Genomic DNA, 19816 nt, shown 5'->3' with positions numbered 1-19816 from the left:
CAGCCACTGTTTCCACTGTTTCCCCATCTATTTGCCATGAAGTGATCGGACCAGATGCCATGATCTTTGTTTTCTGAATGTTGAGTTTTAAGCCATTTTTTTTCACTCTCCTTTTTTACTTTCATCAAGAGGCTCTTTAGTTCTTCACTTTCTGCCATAAGGGTGGTGTCATCTGCATATCTGAGGTTATTGATATTTCTCCCTGCAATCTTGATTCCAGCTTGTGCTTCTTCCAGCCCAGCATTTCTCATGATGTACTCTGCATATAAGTTAAATAAGCAGGGTGACAATATACAGCCTTGGTGATTTGATCTCTGGTTCCTCTGCCTTTTCTAAATCCAGCTTGAACATCTGGAAGTTCACGGTTCACATATTGCTGAAGCCTGGCTTGGAGAATTTTGAGCATTACTTTGATAGCATGTGAGATGAGTGCAGTTGTGTGGTAGCTTGAGCATTCTTTGGCATTGCCTTTCTTTGGGATTGGAATGAAAACTGACCTTTTCCAGTCCTGTGGCCACTGCTGAGTTTTCCAAATTTGCTGGCATATTGAGTGCAGCACTTTCACAGCATCATCTTTTAGGATTTGAAACAGCTCAACTGGAATTCCTTCTCCTCCACTAGTTTTGTTCATAGTGATGCTTCCTAAGGCCCACTTGACGTCACATTCCAGGATGTCTAGTTCTAGGTGAATGATCATACAATCATGATTGTCTGGGTCATTAAGATCTCTTTTGTATAGTTTTTCTGTGTATTCTTGACACCTCTTAATAGCTTCTGCTTCTTTTCCGTCCATACCATTTCTGTCCTTTATGTGCCCACCTTTGCATGAAATGTTCATCCACCCCCTCAGGCAACCACAGTGTTCAACAATTGCTTCTAGTTGCTTTCAACAAATGCTCCCTGGAGAAATACTGTTCATATTGGGCAACTGCTTCTTGTGGTCTTCCTATGCATCATATATATTTTCCCTAAAACAAACAAACAAAAAAAGATGGCAAGAATGATCGAATGAGTCTTTCAACCACTAGGTTGAAACAGCACTTAGGGAAAATGCAACAACAGGGTATGTATGGAATATAATTTGTATTCAAGAAGCTTAAATATTGATCATGTCCCACAAAAATAAACTAGCTGTCTTTCATATTCTCCTTGCTTAGAATGAAAAATCACCCAAGGTATGCTGAAATCCTTACTTACATTGAATAAACAATGTTTGTTTCAGCCATCCATTAATAATAATATTACATATGCTTTCAAATCCCTATACTCCAACTTCTATAATAATTACCCTCTACAACCCAATAAGAAAGTGCCTGTGGGGAAGTGGTTTGCTGTTTTAACAAGCTTAATTTAAAATAGAAAATTTTAAGGCACCAAAAAGCACAACCTGATGATAATTAAGAATATGCAGAAAATACTGATTATTTATATGGAAGTTTGGCATCCAGAGTTCATCCAAAGCAAACTAAAGACAGCTATAACAGGCTATTGAAGCTCTGTAGGCATGTCTGCCAGGCACTGGGGAATGAAGACAATTGTAAATTTTGAGTGTATAGCAGGTTAGCATTTTCTCATCTCTCAAACCATGAAAGCAGCACTTCATCCACATTCTATAATGACAATTCTGGCTTATTGTCTCTCCTGTTAAGATCTTCAGTGAAAACCACTTCACTTTTGCCTGCAGGTTCAACCTGGTTTGCAGTTCTAGGGCACAACCTACCTTCTGGATGAGTTAAAAACTACTCTCATAGATCCAAAGTTCTGAGGTTTAGTATCAAGTCAGAGATACTGACCTGCCTCCTTGTTTCAGTAAGTAGTAGGATACTGCCTTAATCCTTTATGTTTCAGATCTTGCCTGAACCATTTTTTATACACCATTATAGCATTAGGTAGACTCCCCTGGTGGTTCAGACAATAAAGGATCTGCCTGCAATGCAGGAGATCCGGGCTCAATCCATGGGTTGGGAAGATCCCCTGGAGAAGGGTGGCTACCCACTCCAGTATACTTGCCTGGAGAATTCCAAGGACTGAGGAGCTTGGTGGGCTACAGTCCATGGGGTCACAAAAAGAGTTGCATAGGATTTAGCAACTAAACAACAACAAATAGCATTGGGTACATTCAACTTGAGAAGAAATCCAAAGAGTCAACACAGAGGAAATGCAAGTTCCAGAGACAAGCTTTTTCTACGTCACATCTTTTTCTGGTTTCAATGCAAGGACATGCATTTTTATACTCAGTGTGCTTTGGTGGATCAGATACTTAGGTCAGAGCAAAGTTAACTATTAGAAGACCTATGTTCTAGTTGTCACTTACTAACTGCATGACATTTCGCTCTCCTAGACTCAGTTTTCACATCTGTTTAATGGGGACAATCATCACTGTACACATTCAGTGAAAATATGGATTTAAAGCACTAGGCATCATTCTTGGCACCTATTAGGCTCAACAAATCCTGCTGGTGGGTGAGAAGTTAGAGAAGGAGGAGGAAAAAATGATGGTAGAGGAAGGAGAGACAGTTGGATGAAAAGAAAACAGAGGAGGAATAGAAGTAAGAACTAGTGGTGGGGGCTTCCCTGGTGGCTCAGTGGTAAAGAATCCACCTGCCAATGCAGGAGACAGGGGTTCAATCCCTGATCCAGGAAGATCCCACATGCCAGAGAGCAACTAAGCCCCTGTGCCAAAACTATTGAGCTTGTGCTCTAGAGCCTAGGAGCAGCAACTACAGAAGCCTGAGTGCTCGAGAGTCTATGCTCCATGACAAGAGAAGCCACTGCAATAAGAAGCCCATACACTGCAACCAGAGAGTAGCCCTTGCTCATCACAGCTAAAGAAAAATAGCACAACAACGAAGACCCAGCATAGCCAAAACTAAATAAATAAAATTATATATATATATATATTTATTATATTTATATAAAAGAACTAGTGGTGGTTATGGAATGGTGCTGAAGAACACAAATTTTTGTCCACAGTGCCTGTGTGACCTCAAGCAAATTAGCTCATCACTTTGAACATGCCTTGGATTTTTAGTGTGCAAACCTAGAAGCTGATAGTAATTCGTATGCATATTCACAGGATTGTTGTAAGAATTAAATGATAATGGATGTGAAGGCACTTTGATACCTACTAAAGTCAGTAGAAGCCTAAAAGATTATTACTACAAAAGGCAGTTATGTGTTGGGCAAAGATGTAATAAAATTAAGTGTTATTCACATAAGCTTCTTCTTAACCTCTTCCATAGCATTTGAATGGATCTGAATTAGGCTTTGACAAGAAGCCAGGTGTGAACTAATCACTTCCTGGAAGGTTCTTCTATGGACAAAGTATTGGAAGTTGACTGCTACCTGAAACATATTGCAGAGTAGAATTAGTCCTTATGTCAGTAACTTCAGATATGCAGATGACACCACCCTTATGGCAGAAAGTGAAGAAGAACTAAAGAGCCTCTTGATGAAAATTAAAGAGGAGAGTGAAAGAGTTGGCTTAAAACTCAACATTCAGAAAACTAAGATCAAGGCATCCAGTCCCATCACTTCATGGCAAATAGATGGGGAAATAATGGAAACAGAGACAGACTTTTTTTGGGCTCCAAAATCACTGCAGGTGGTGACTTCAGCCATGAAATTAAAAGATGCTTGCTCCTTGACAGAAAAGTTATGACCAACCTAGACAGCATATTAAAAAGCAGAGACATTACTTTGCCAACAAAGGTCCATCTAGTCAAAGCTATGTTTTCTCCAGTAGTCATGTATGGATGTGAGAGTTGGACCATAAAGAAAGCTGAGCGCCAAAGAATTGATGCTTTTGAACTGTGGTGTTGGAGAAGACTCTTGAGAGTCCCTTGGACTGCAGGGAGATCCAACCAGTCCATCCTAAAGGCAATCAGTCTTGAATAATCATTGGAAGGACTGATGCTGAAGCTGAAAGTCCACCTGATGCGAAGAACTGACTCGTTTGAAAAGACCCTGACTCTGGGAAAGATTGAAGGGAGAAGAGAAGGGGACAACAGAAGATCAACAGAAGATAAGATGGTTGGATGGCATCTCCAACTCTATGGACATGAGTTTGAGTAAGCTCCGGGAGTTGGTGATGGACAGGGAGGCCTGGTGTGCTGCAGTCCACGGGGTCACAAAAAGTTGGACACGACTGAGCAACTGAAATGAACTGATTAGATGAACACCCTTATCTATATGTATGGATGATCTCTTCCAAATCTATTTGAATTCTGTGAAGGATGAAACAGTTTGGGTAAATGTATGAAACTAGATCAGATGCTCTGGGAATCCAATCATTTAAAAATCAAATATATCAATTTTTTTTAATGAATTCTCAGTTTTAGCACCCAAAGGTACAGCCCATGAATAATTTGAACAAATTACCTTGAAACCTTCCATCTTTGGAGAAAACACTTTTAACAGGTTGTCTAGACCCTTCTTTTCTTTTTTAATTCTTTGGCCGTGGGGTCATAGTTTCCTGACCAGGGATCAAACCCACGACCCCCGTGTTGGAAGCAGTCTTAGCCACTGAACCAGCAGGGAAGTCCAAGGTCCTTCTGTTCCTAAGATGGAATGGTATGTGGTGGCATGGCCCTTTTCCCCCATCCACTCCTTGATGCTGTCCCTAAACACTTTTTTTTTTCTTTAAAGCATTTGTGTGGTTGCTGAGTCGCTTCAGTCGTGTCCAACTCTTGGCGACCCTATGGACTCTGTCCATTCTGGCATTCTCCAGGCAAGAATACTGGAGTAGGTTGCCATGTCTTCCTCCAGGGGATCTTCCTGACTCAGATCGAACCCAAACTCATGTCTCCTGCATTGGCAGGCAGGTCCTTTACTGTTAGCACCATCTGGAAAGCCCAGCGCTAGTTAAAGCATGATGGCAAGCTTTCCATTCTCAAACCACCAAAAATTTAGGATCCTGTTTTCAGACTGACCTGCCCTGCGTGTGTTCTTAGTCACTCAGTCATGTCTGAGTCTGTGTGGCCCCATGGACTGTAGCCTGCCAGGCTCCTTTGTCCATGGGGATTCTCCAGGCAAGAATACTGGAGTGGGTTGCCATGCTCCTCTCTAGGGGATCTTCTCAACCAAGGAATCAAGCCGAGGTCTCCCGCATTGCAGGCAGATTCTTTACTGTCTGAGCCACCAGGGTTAGGTCATAAAATTTCCTAATTTGATAAATTAGTAAAATTGAGGTCTCAGAATTCCACCCATGCTGTCTTGGTTAGCTGATGACTCTCTGTGAGATAGGTAAGTAGATGGTAGGTAGGTAGACAAAGTTCTTCAGTTCTAAGTAATAAGGGGAAGTATATATAGAATCATGATTGTATAGAATCAGATTTCTATCATTTTTTTTCTTGTGACAAACTAAGTAGCACTGGATGATTCAGGAAAAGAAGACACTTTGATATATAGTGATTTCTCTGTTCTAAAATAAATACTCCCAGGTCTCTAGGCATTTGAAAGTTAGTTGATACTGTATTTATGTATTTTTACAACAGCATTTACTTGTGAAAAAATAAAAGCCTTCAACAGAGCAGAAATCAATGATTTATAGCAAAGTAGAAACTAAAGTCTTAGAAATCCTAGGGATAGCATAACATTGTAGAATGCCATTTGATCTTTCTAGAACTCAATTTCTTCATCATCACTTACCAGATAAAATACAGAACTCCTAGTTAAAATGGAATTTTCAATAAACAACTTTTAAGTATGTTTCAGATATTGCACAGGACATAATTATGCTTAAAAATCACTGTTTATCTGAAATTCCAATTTAACTGGGAGGCCTATATTTTTATTTGCTAAATCTAGCAATACTGTGGTAAAAATGGCAAGTTCGGGAGGGGATGACACATGTGACTTCTAGTATATGTGCTGCCGAAGTGAGCACAACACAGGTAACTTCTAAAAGGCTCTTCCAGCTGGAAACGTCCAGATTTCTGTTGAAGGACCAGCCTGGCAAACTATCTGCCTATGTGATCAGATATGAGTATACGCTTGTAAGGCGGTGGTTCTCAAAATTCATTCTCCTCATGAATCCCTTGGGATTTGTTAAAACAACAACAACAACAAAAAAAAAAACACACAAAAAAACAAGTCCTAGGCTATACCCTATGAATTTCTGATTCACCAGTTCTGGGGTGAGGCTAGGAATCCTGTACCTTTAACAGTCAAGCCAGGTGATTTTGGTACAGGTGTTCCAGGACCTTACTTTGAAAAACATTGCAACTTTCTCCTACAAATGCAGAAATTCTGACCACCTGGATGCCAGAATTTCCCTACTCTTCATTCATTTGTGAACATACAAAAATTGAATGCTGCTCTTCTAATCACACAAAAGACCCACTGTGAACTACTGTGCTCATACTTTTTTGACTAACATATTTAATGCTAAATTGGTCATGAAATTGGTTTTCATTAATTTGTGTGGAAGTGAGGAAAATTCAACTTAATCATATTCTAATAATGAATGAAAGCATTCTCAACAAAAATAAAATGCTGTTTCCTTTTAATAAAGGGAAATGACTTGTTGAATATTAGGCATGGCAATGATAGAACAAATAAGAATGGAAAAGAAGCAGCATGAGGAAGTGTTCTGAGAAGAGAAAGCTAATTATTTTAATCCAATTCAATCTGCTATTTGACTAAAAGGTCAGAGAACACTACATAAAGCCCCTATACAAAGCTCATCTCCAGAGAGGAATCAATATTCTGCAAAAGTCCATTTTTTCCTAATTTGGTATTTCAATACCTCTCCCTTCAGAGCATGTCTAAAGTTAACATTTAACACCCTCACCAGAATTTTTTTTATATAAATTTATTTTAATTGGAGGCTAATTACTTTACAATATTGTATTGGTTTTGCCATACATCAACATGAATCCACCATGGGTGTACACGTGTTCCCCATCCTGAATGCCCCCCCCGCCTCCCTCCCCATACCATCCCTCTGAATCATCCCAGTGCACCAGCCCCGAGCATCCTGTATCATGCATCGAGGCTGGTCTGGTGATTCATTTCACATATGATATTATACATGTTTCAATGCCATTCTCCAAAATCATCTCACCCTCACCAGAAGTTTTTATTGTAAGCACAGCTAGTTCAACTTTAGTTGTTCATCAGACCAAAAAAAAAAAAAAAAAGGTCTAATTTGGCCATTAGACCAAAGATTGACTGCTTTTGGGGACCAGAACTAGATTTTTATTGATCTGATGAAGAGTGGTTTAAACTCTAGTGTGTGCAAATACCACCTAAGGACAAATCTACACATCCAGAGATGGCCAGGAGGGGGATAAATGTACCTTAATTGTCGTAAGTTTGAGTAAAACAAACAAAAATCTTTTTGTAAGATTATCCCACTATAACAAGTATCTTTTTTTTTAATGTGGGCCAATTTTAAAGTCTTAATTGAATTTGTTACAATATTGCTTCATTTTTATGTTTCAGGGTTTGGGTTTTTTTTGGGCCCTGAGGCATGTGGGATTGTAGCTCCCCAAGCAGGAATTGAACTTGCATCCCCTACATTGGATAACCACTAGACCACCAGAGAAGTCCTAAGTTATCTTTGATTCTCTTCTCTGAGTTAACTCTGAGATCTGCATTTCCATCTTGTCAGAAGGAACTAAGATGAATCCATTACAAAATAGTGTGGCAGCATTTCTTGGGTAATTGTTTTATTAATGCTACATGGCAATGAAAGCAGTGTATTTAATATGACAGAAGGCTGATTCTAGAGCCAGAATTCTGAGATTTCAATCCAAAATGTACAACCTATTAGGTGTATGACCCTAAGTTCAGTTGCTCAGTCGTGTCCGACTCTTTGCAACCCCATGAACCGTAGCACACCAGGCCTCCCTGTCCATCACCAACTCCTGGAGTTCACCCAAACTCATGTGCATTGAGTCGGTGATGCCATCCAGCCATCTCATCCTCCGTCGTCCCCTTCTCCTCCTGCCCCCAATCCCTCCCAGCATCAGAGTCTTTTCCAATGAGTCCACTCTTCACAGGAGGTGGCCAAAGTATTGGAGTTTCAGCTTTAGCATCAGTCCTTCCAGTGAACACCCAGGACTGATCTCCTTCAGAATGGACTGGTTGGATCCCCTTGCAGTCCAAGGGACTCTCAAGAGTCTTCTCCAACACCACAGTAAAAAGCATCAATTCTTCGGTGCTCAGCTTTCTTCACAGTCCAACTCTCACATCCATACATGGCCACTGGAAAAACCATAGCCTTGACTAGATGGACTTTTTTTTTTTTTTTTTTTTTTTGAAAGGACATTTGTTGGCAAAGTAATATCTCTGCTTTTTAATATGCTATCTAGGTTGGTCATAACTTTCCTTCCAAGGAGTAAGCATCTTTTAATTTCATGGCTGCAGTCGCTATCTACAGTGATTTTGGAGCCCCCCCAAAATAAAGTCTGACACTGTTTCCACTGTTTCCCCATCTATTTGCCATGAAGTGATGGGACCAGATGCCATAATCTTAGTTTTCTGAACGTTGAGCTTTAAGCCAACTTTTTCACTCTCCTCTTTCATTTTCATCAAGAGGCTTTTTAGTTCCTCTTCACTTTCTGCCATAAGGGTGGTGTCATCTGCATATCTAAGGTTATTGATGTTTCTCCCAGAAATCTTGATTCCAGCTTGTGCTTCATCCAGCCCAGCATTTCTCATGATGTACTCTGCATAGAAGTTGAATAAGCAGGGTGACAGTATACAGCCTTGACGTACTCCTTTTCCTATTTGGAACCAGTCTGTTGTTCCATGTCCAGTTCTAACTGTTGCTTCCTGACCTGCATATAGGTTTCTCAAAAAGCAGGTCAGGTGGTCTGGGATTCCAACTTCTTTCAGGATTTTCCACAGTTTATTGTGATCCACACAGTCAAAGGCTTTGGCATAGTCAATAAAGCAGAAATAGATGTTTTTCTGGAACTCTCTTGCTTTTTCCATGATCCAGTGGATGTTGGCAATTTGATCTCTGGTTCCTCTGCCTTTTCTAAAACCAGCTTGAACATCTCGAAGTTAACAGTTCACATATTGGTGAAGCCTGGCTTGGAGAATTTTGAGCATTACTTTACTAGCGTGTGAGATGAGTGCAATTGTGCGGTAGTTTGAGCATTCTTTGGCATTGCCTTTCTTTGGGATTGGAATGAAAGCTGACCTTTTTCAGTCCTGTGGCCAGCCTAGAAATGTATATATTACCAGCTTTTCTTTGCCTCAATTTCTACCACTCTAAAATGGGGCTAGAACTTTCCTCATGATTGTTCTAAGGATTAGATGAAGTAATGTGAGTAATGTTCCAATAGTGCCTGGTGCATGCATAATAAGTGGAGGATTGGAAGATGGGGGCTATTATCATATACTTTTGATTCATGACCTTTCCAAACATTCTCCTAGCTGGTGACGGCCCTCACCTACCATTTTGGTCAGAGTTCATTTAAGATCTAATATTCTTTGCTGTAGAATGTTGAATTCTCAGACAAAACACAAACTTTGTGAAATGAAACTACAAAATAGCTTACTTTTATCCTTTGATTATATAATCAGTTTCTTGGTCTTATCAGTAAATTGGGTGTGTATGTATGTTAAAGATAATGAAAATACACACCATCTCACAAGGCTGAGGTTGGCACAGCTCTTGAAGATAGAACAATTTCCTCTCTGGAGCCAGGTTTAAGTCTACAGGCTCTTTGTGGAGCCCTAAATTGTTTGAGACAATTTGTTTTATTTGCCTTTTAAGTCCAAGCCTGTGTGTTCAGTGTCTGCTTCTGTCTTCGTTCCTAAGATTCCCTGCCTTTCACTGTTACCTGTAGTCCTAGAAAATCTGGCTTCTATTCTGAACAAGTTCCTGTGTTTTAAGTACAAATAGGTTTTCACACAGTCCCTTTTCCTAATCTGTTCCTCCATCAGTTCTGACTCAGTGTCATTTATGCTCTGAAGGAAACTCTACCAGGCCTTTCTCCAGGTTCTGTGTACCTCTTTCAGCAGTTTCTCTAAGTACGGAAGTTTTCTGGGCTGTCTTATTTATAACTATGCCCCTAAGATGAATGACAATGCCTGGCACACAATAGTCAAGATAACGTACTAAATGAATGAACAGATTTATCTCCACCAAAACATATATTTCCTTTCGTTTATGTCTATCCCTCTTTATTGCCTAACTTTGTACTTAACTTTATTTTTTACTATTTTAGTGAACTCATTACCATCAGTCCACTAATACTGATTTGGCCTATACTTTCTTTAAATACTTTTTTTTTTTTTACTACTAAGTGTTATTAGATCTGCCCAGACATTCTATTTCTACTCAAGAAAATCTCATCCCCATCTCCAAAGCCTGGTATGCTACGTAGGCAATTAACATACTAGAGAAACTCTTAATCTACACATTATATTTTAATTCCAAATCAAGTCCTCTGTTTCTAACCAGATTGAAATCCATCATGACCATTAAACAAAGGAGATTTATTATAGAAGCCAACTCCATTATAAACAATTCCTACCTTTGTCTCACATCCAACCCATAACACTAAACACACTATCAGATTAATACTTAATGATCAATATCTCAGGTAATGGTAGAAAATGCCAATACAATTATAGAGAGGATAGACAAAGGCAGATTTGGGACATACTGGGTGGCATTTAATAAGGAAATAACTGGAACCTGAAAAGTAGTTTGTCAGGTGTTTCTTACAACAGGTTGGTGAAGAGCTTCAGTTTGGGTCTTGGGGAACAAGATGCCCCTAAATAAATGTCACAGGGAGTCAAGAAGAAATGTGTGGCATTCAGTATCAAATCTGTGAAGTCTTCTAGGAGATGACCTTCAGTGGATAGGCACAGTCCCAACTGGATCTGCCAGAATACCCCGTAGGGAGCTTCTGAAAAAGGATACTCAGATTAGATAGCATGGGTGGCTGGAGGGGAGATATTTCTGTTGACTACTCTAATAAAGCAGAATTGATCAGATTTACTTACTCATTTAACATTTTTGTGCAGGTTACCTATAATGCCAAATCTTTGTTTTCCTTCAAAAAGTTTTTGCTTTTTTAATAATCCAGATAGTTTTAAACATCTTCTCTAACTTTGATGAAGCATCACATTCCTTTTTTAGAAAGTGAAATTGCTGTTCTCAAATGGAAACAAATTTTACATCAAAGAGCTTGAATTCAATGCAGAGGGGGAAAAAGCCAAATATGTAAAGCATCTAGCAGCTGGCAATGATATTGGCAGCTGGCAATGATATTGGCAAAGGCTGTCTCTAAACGTGCAAAATGGAGAGATATGAGGTGGTTTTTAAATAGTTCCAGAAGTTTCACACCTGTATTAAAATTATCTGAACATTTTTAAACTAAAGTGTAACTTAGCTCAAGTGACGACATAAAGACCTAACTCCAAAGTCCCCTTAATTTTATATAGAGAAAGGCAGACCCTATCTATGATACTACATATCTATTTCGTTAGAAAAATCTAGATAGTTGAATGCATTTTGTAATTTTCATACAGATGGTTAGCAACATGGAGCCAAAATGAAGGCCAGTGAGAATATATGTAACCTTTTCCAAAGGGCAGAGAAAACCATTGTCAAAATATTTTGTGATAGAAAGAATGAGGTTATGCCAGATTTAATACAGTTATAATGGTAGTGTACTCATAGGCATAAAGTGACCTGGATACCCAGAGCCGAGGCAAGCTCTTAGAAATGCAGCTCAGACCCTCTTACTGTGATCTGTAATCACTGTTGGCTACATCCGTCAGCAAATATTAGTTAGAAGACTACATTTTGACAAAAAGATTAGAAAAATGAAAGAGGTATTAATAATGTCTCTTGAAAAATTGCCTAAATTCTCAGTAAAGAAGCAAAATAGAAGGATGCTTTCTATTTGTGGCTCAGCTGGTAAAGAATCTGCCTGCAATGCGGGAGACCTGGGTTTGATCCCTGGGTTGGGAAGATCCCCTGGAGAAGGGAAAGGCTACCCACTCCGGTATTCTGGCCTGGAGAATCACATGGACTGTATAGTCCATGGGATTGCAAAGAGTTGGACAAGACTGAGTGACTTTCACTTTCATAGCTCTTTAACAGCAACTCTGTCTGAATACTTGAAAAAAATAAAAGAAAAACCCAACAACAACCAGACCCTGTGGCAGTGTTGCTCCCTGACCAGGAATCGACTCTGTGCCCCCTTGCACTGGAAGCATGAGTCTTAACCATTGGACCACCAGGGAAGTCCCATGACCAGTTCTACTGACACTGTGCCCTGTGTAAGAGATTGCACAGAGGAAAGAGAGACAGAGAAGGAAGGACATGGCAAAGTAAGGGGAAGGGAGGAGGTAGAAGGGAAAAGAGAGAATTTTCTTTCAAACAGGAGGACTTCTGTTTCAGTGTGGCAGAGAAAACCAGTTCATGTATTTTCCTGCAGCTCAGGCTTCTGTTAAGGCTGTTATGCTTGTGGCTAAATCTAACTGATAGATGTGTCTGGCTCCCAGGCACACCCTGACAGGGTTGGTATGGGGACAGGAGGCCTCGAAGACTCCACCCTTCTCCAAATGTGGGTTGGCCAGCCACCCTTTTTCAGCAAGCTGATGGCAGCCTCCACGGTTCCAGTCAACTGAATCAACCATTGACATTGTACAGACAGGGCCACCCACCAAAGCACTAATTTGACCCCAAAGTCTTTTTTGTTTCGGTTACTGAGCAAACAAGTGCTCACAAGATGACTGATTCCTTCATATGGACAAGATTCTCATAGCTGAGCAGGAATGAAGGTCAGAATGTCTTTTTTCATTTTTCACAGGGAAATAAGATCTCATTTGGAAGAGGGAGATAGAACTCTTTGCCAGTGATGTAGCAGCCAATGTGGTTGAGAAAGGGTACCTGATAATTGAGAAGAAAGGACATAAATTAAAGAAAATGAGATTACCGGCACAGAATCTGAGTATGAGTTCAAAGGAACATTGGCAGAATGGAAGAAACAGCAGAAACCTGTGTGATAAACCACATCTATAACAGATTTCCAATAGTTTTTTATATGAAAATATTTGGGTGTGTAATTTCCCTGTCAAGCCAGCTATTCAAAATTCTAAACCAAGGTTTTCTTGGTGTGTGAATACAGATTTCTATTTCATTTGTGACAAGATATACCTGACAGATAGATTAACTCCCTAAGACATTTTATTTGGGCATTTTTTTTATTTAGTTATTTTTTGTTTTCCCTAACAGCAGAGGATAGATGGCTGGATGGCATCGCTGACTCGATGGACGTGAGTCTCCGTGAACTCCAGGAGTTGGTGATGGACAGGGAGGCCTGGCGTGCTGTGATTCATGGGGTCGCAAAGAGTCGGACACGACTGAGTGACTGATCTGATCTGATCTGAACAGCATACACTGGAGAAGGGAATGGCAAACCACTTCAGTATTCTTGCCTTGAGAACCCCATGAACAGTATGAAAAGGCAAAATGATAGGATACTGAAAGAGGAACTCCCCAGGTCAGTAGGTGCCCAATATGCTACTGGAGATCAGTGGAGAAATAACTCCAGAAAGAATGAAGAGATGGAGCCAAAGCAAAAAGAATACCCAGCTGTGGATGTGACTGGTGATAGAAGCAAGGTCCGATGCTGTAAAGAGCAATATTGTATAGGAACCTGGAATGTCAGGTCCATGAATCAAGGCAAATTGGAAGTGGTCAAACAAGAGATGGCAAGAGTGAATGTTGACATTCTAGGAATCAGCGAACTCAAATGGACTGGAATGGGTGAATTTAACTCAGATGATCATTATATCTACTACTGCGGGCAAGAATCCCTCAGAAGAAATTGAGTAGCCATCATGGTCAACAAAAGAGTCCAAAATGCAGTACTTGGATGCAATCTCAAAAATCACAGAATGATCTCTGTTCGTTTCCAAGGCAAATCATTCAATATCACAGTAATCCAAGTCTATGCCCCAACCCGGAGAAGGCAATGGCGCCCCACTCCAGTACTTTGCCTGGAAAATCCCATGGATGGAAGAGCCTGGTAGGCTGCAGTCCAGGGGTCGCTAAGAGTCGGACACGACTGAGCAACTTCACTTTCAGTTTTCACTTTCCTGCATTGGAGAAGGAAATGGCAACCTACTCCAGTGTTCTTGCCTGGAGAATCCCAGGGACGGGGGAGCCTGGTTGCTGCTGTCTATGGGGTCACACATAGTTGGACACGACTGAACTGACTTAGCAGCAGCAGCAGCATGCCCCAACCAGTAACGCTGAAGAAGCTGAAGTTGAACAGTTCTATGAAGACCTACAAGACCTTTTAGAACTAACCCCCAAGAAAGATGTCCTTTTCATTATAGGGGACTGGAATGCAAAAGTAGGAAGTCAAGAAACACCTGGAGTAACAGGCAAATTTGGCCTTGGAATATGGAATGAAGCAGGGCAAAGACTAATAGAGTTTTGACAAGAAAATGCACTGGTCATAGCAAACACTCTCTTTCAACAACACAAAAGAAGACTCTACACATGGACATCACCAGATGGTCAACACCAAAATCAGATTGAGTACGTTCTTTGCAGCCAAAGATGGAGAAGCTCTATACAGTCAACAAAAACAAGTCTGGGAGCTGACTGTGGCTCAGATCATGAACTCATTACCAAATTCAGATTTAAATTGAAGAAAGTAGGGACAATCACTAGACCATTCAGATATGACCTAAATCAAATCCCTTATGATTATACAGTAGAAGTGAGAAATAGATTTAAGGGCCTACATCTGATAGATAGAGTGCCTGATGAACTATGGAATGAGGTTTGTGACATTGTACAGGAGACAGGGATCAAGACCATCCCCATGGAAAAGAAATGCAGAAAAGCAAAATGGCTGTCTGGGGAGGCCTTACAAATAGCTGTGAAAAGAAGAGAAGTGAAAAGCAAAGGAGAAAAGGAAAGATATAAGCATCTGAATGCAGAGTTCCAAAGAATGGCAAGAAGAGATAGGAAAGCCTTCCTCAGTGATCAATGCAAAGAAATACAGGAAAACAACAGAATGGGAAAGATTAGGGATCTCTTCAAGAAAATCAGAGATACCAAGGGAACATTTCATGCAAAGATGGGCTCGATAAAGGACAGAAATGGTATGGACCTAACAGAAGCAGAAGATATTAAGAAGAGGTGGCAAGGATACACAGAAGAACTGTACAAAAAAGATCTTCACGACCCAGATAATCACAATGGTGTGATCACTGACCTAGAGCCAGACATCCTGGAATGTGTAGTCAATTGGGCCTTAGAAAGCATCACTACGAACAAAGCTAGTGGAGGTGATGGAATTCCAGTTGAGCTATTTCAAATCCTGAAAGTTGATGCTGTGAAAGTGCTGCACTCAGTGTGCCAGCACATTTGGAAAACTCAGCAGTGGCCACAGGACTGGAAAAGGTCAGTTTTCATTCCAATCCCAAAGAAAGGCAATGCCAAAGAATGCTCAAACTACCGCACAATTGCACTCATCTCACACGCTAGTAAAGTAATGCTCAAAATTCTCCAAGCCAGGCTTCAGCAATATGTGAACCGTGAACTTCCTGATGTTCAAGCTGGTTTTAGAAAAGGCAGAGGAACCAGAGATCAAATTGCCAACATCCACTGGATCATGGAAAAAGCAAGAGAGTTCCAGAAAAACATCTATTTCTGCTTTATTGACTATGCCAAAGCCTCTGACTGTGTGGATCACAATAAACTGTGGAAAATTCTGAAAGAGATGGGAATACCAGACCACCTGATCTGCCTCTTGAGAAATCTGTATGCAGGTCAGGCAGCAACAGTTAGAACTGGACATGGGACAACACACTGGTTCCAAATAGGAAAAGGAGTATCTCAAGGCTGTATATTGTCACCCTGGTTATTTAACTTCTATGCAGAGTACATCATGAGAAATGCTGGACTGGAAGAAACACAAGCTGGAATCAAGATTGCCGTGAGAAATATCAATAACCTCAGATATGCAGATGACACCACCCTTATGGCAGAAAGTGAAGAGGAACTCAAAAGCCTCTTGATGAAAGTAAAAGTAGAGAGTGAAAAAGTTGGCTTAAAGCTCAACATTCAGAAAACGAAGATCATGGCATCTGGTCCCATCACTTCATGGCAAATAGATGGGGAAACAGTGGAAACAGTGTCAGACTTTATTTTGGGGTGCTCGAAAATCACTGTAGATAGTGATTGCAGCCATGAAATTAAAAGACGCTTACTCCTTGGAAGGAAAGTTATGACCAACCTAGATAGCATATTTAAAAGCAGAGACATTACTTTGCCAACAAAGGTCCATCTAGTCAAGGCAATGGTTTTTCCTGTGGTCATGTATGGATGTGAGAGTTGGACTGTGAGGAAGGCTGAGTGTCAAAGAATTGATGCTTTTGTACTGTGGTGTTGGAGAAGTCTCTTGAGAGTCCCTTAGACTGCAAGGAGATCCAACCAGTCCATTCTGAAGGAGATCAGCCCTGGGAGTTCTTTGGAGGGAATGATGCTGAAGCTGAAACTCCAGTACTTTGGCCACCTCATGCGAAGAGCTGACTCATTGGAAAAGACTCTGATGCTGGGAGGGATTGAGGGCAGGAGGAGAAGGGGACGACAGAGGATGAGATGGCTGGATGGCATCACTGACTCGATGGACGTGAGTCTCAGTGAACTCTGGGAGTTTGTGATGGACAGGGAGGCCTGGTGTGCTGTGATTCATGGGTCACAAAGAGTCAGACACGACTGAGCAACTGATCTGAACTGAACTGAACAGCATACAGATTAGGGAACTATGAATAATTGTGACCTCAGCCCCCATTATTTATAAAAATATGATCCATGTGATTTCTGTTTCCATAGCTTAGTGGAAAGGAAACCCACTGGTCTTTTTCATGTGGTTGTTAGTTTTAGAAAATGTATTAAATATAATAATTATGACTTTAGAAAAACACTTAATCCATGAACACTTCAATCTAGCCCCCCAAAAGAAACATTAGGATAAATTATTGCTGTGCCAAGCACACAAGCTTTTGAATTTATTTCCTTTGATCTGCCCATATGAAAGTTTATCTTATTTCAATGTTTCCAAGGTGGAGTTTCTTTGATCTCATATGACCATGAGAAGACAGGTTCTCTTTATGTCTGGAAATCTCTTGGAAACAAAACTTTTTATAAGGTTTGGCCTACAGGACACTTTCAGGAAAACAAAAAGCTTTGCAGGCCACACTATGATACATCACGACCATCCATTCAATTGCACTTGTTCAATTAGACAAGCAAGTTGTACTAAGTGATAAATACTAATGAGTTTGGCCTAACATTTCCCCCAACACTGCATCTAGAAAATAATAAGCAATGAATTGATGATGAGATATAGGATGATTGATATGCTTGTGTACAGAATGATCAACCCTCAGAAATAGTCATTCATCACTACAAAGCAGGCAGGTGTTATACAGTGAAGACGATTTTTAAAGAGGAATAGAGGGAGGAAATGCCTAACCTGGATCTTGGATAGAGAAAACATGTTTTATGCTTTGGCTTGAGAACATGAGTTCATTTAAATTCAAGCGAGTTGACTTTCTTAAATATAATTGTATAATTCTTAGAAATTTAAAGACTTCAGACTGTCCACTGGGGAAACGCCAGTATTACTCTCTTTGATATCACAGAAATCTTGCCTCTATTCGGGAATGTCAAATGGCTTTGAAATTGATGCGTTCAGTCATTAAGCATGAATACTTGACAAAGCTTCTTTGATTTCATAGATTGTAAATCCTTGAAACACTGCAAGAAGCCATTTATGAAATTGAGCTATTGATTTTGCTAATCTATGCAGTGATTACTAGAGGCAGCCTAATGAGTAGATGCTGCCTCAACAGTATGCTTAAGAGGCCCCATACAGGGCTACAGCCAAAAAGTTTGTTCATTTGGGCCTGAGCATTCCAGTCTGAACAAGTTCTTTATTAAAATATCAATGTTCTTTTGTAAGGACATAGTCCTTGACATTTTTTTTTTCATTAATCCATTCACTCTTCTAATAAATACTGAGTTTCTACTCTGCCCATTGTACTTTTGAGAGGGTTCAAAAATAAATATGCTCTGATCCGCACTTTCAAGGACCTTATCACCTTAGGAGAGGAGATATAATATGGACACACATAAGTATGAATTAAATAGAATGGGGAGGAATTAGCTGGTAATTAAGACAATGACTGAAAACCAGAATAGGTACGAGGTCAGAGGATAGGGTTAGAAAGAAGCAGCTCCAAAAAGACAGAAGAGGAAATAGAAGAGGGAACTAAATGCATCTCATTTTTATGCATCATAATTATGTTCTTTATTGTTTCCTTCCTGGAGTTAGCCAGAATGATTAGAGAAGGTAAACAAGCCACTAGGTTTTAAGCATAACCAGCAACTCTAAAGAAGGATATGGGGACAGTAATAGGACTAACCATCCAGGTCAGTTGAGAACATCAGCCTTGAGAGATCAAATTACAGACATACAAATGAGCAGCTTAGGGCTAGACTGCTTGCTCGCCTCTGTATTCATTCCTTAACAGTCTTCATTTTGATATTTGGCAAAACTAACACAATTATGTAAAGTTTAAAAATAAAATAAAATTAAAAAAAAATAAAAGAGGGAAACAGAAAATAAATTGATATGAAAAATGCTTGTAACCTACAAGAATGGTAAATGAGACCAAGGTACAAAAGATAAGTATAGAATTCAATTTGGAACTGAGAACACATTTGTAATTTACTGTTTTCCATTTCTCCCTAGACAAGACTTTGAATGTTCCGAGGTTTGTTATTTGATGTTTTTGGTTTTTTTTTTTTTTAAACAAAACTTTACTATCTACAGAATTTAGCTACCAGAAGAAATTTAAGAATTCCTAACAACGTTGACATTTAATAGCTTTCACCACAACTTAGTAACACAGTAAAGGAAGTTGTTATAGTGATACCAGGAAAATAATAGCCGTCAACATCCTTACGCAGATAGATGATGATGGTGATAACTCATACTTCTTGGCTTCTTGGCAAACATTGACTGCTAAATAAAGTGAAAGGCACTCAAATGCATCTACTTTAGTTAAAAGATGGCTGTCATTCTTAAATGTTATAATATCATTTATACTTGGAAGTGTCTTACAAACATATTTCAAAGAAGAGGTTCTAGGCAGATCAACTGTGCTGAGAAGACCATTACACAGCCCCTAGTCGGACACGACTGATGTGACTTAGCAGCAGCAGCAGTCTGCAGTTTGGGGCTTCCCTGACAGCTCAGTTGGTAAAGAATCCACCTGCAATTCAGGAGACCCTGGTTCGATTCCTGGGTTGGAAAGATCTTCTGTAGAAGGGATAGGCTACCCACTCCAGTATTCTTGGGTTTCTCCTGTGGCTCAGCTGGTAAGGAAGCTGCCTGCAATGCAGGAGACCTGGGTTTGATCCCTGGGTTGGGAAGATCCCCTGGAAAAGGCAAAGGCTACTCACTCCAGTATTCTGGCCTGGAGAATCACATGGACTGTATAGTCCATGGGGTCACAAAGAATCAGACATGACTGAGTGACTTTCACTTTCAGCTTCCCTGGTGGCTCAGATGGTAAAGAAACTGCCTGCAGTGTAGCAGACCCGAGTTTGATCCCTGGGTTGGGATGATCCCCTGGAGAAGGGAAACGCTACCCACTCCATTATTCTGGCCTGGAGAATTCCATGGACTATAACCATGGGGTTGCAAAAAGTCGGTCACCGACTGAGCAACTTTCACTTTCAACATGCAGTGTATATAAATGGACTTTACAGCCAATGTCTGGACTCATTTCTTCTGTTAGAAAAGAT

This window comes from Bubalus bubalis, chromosome X, assembly GCF_019923935.1.
Source record: "Bubalus bubalis isolate 160015118507 breed Murrah chromosome X, NDDB_SH_1, whole genome shotgun sequence".
Classification (NCBI taxonomy): Eukaryota; Metazoa; Chordata; class Mammalia; order Artiodactyla; family Bovidae; genus Bubalus; species Bubalus bubalis.
The sequence above is the reverse complement of the archived record's forward strand: the minus strand, read 5'-3'. Positions refer to the sequence as shown.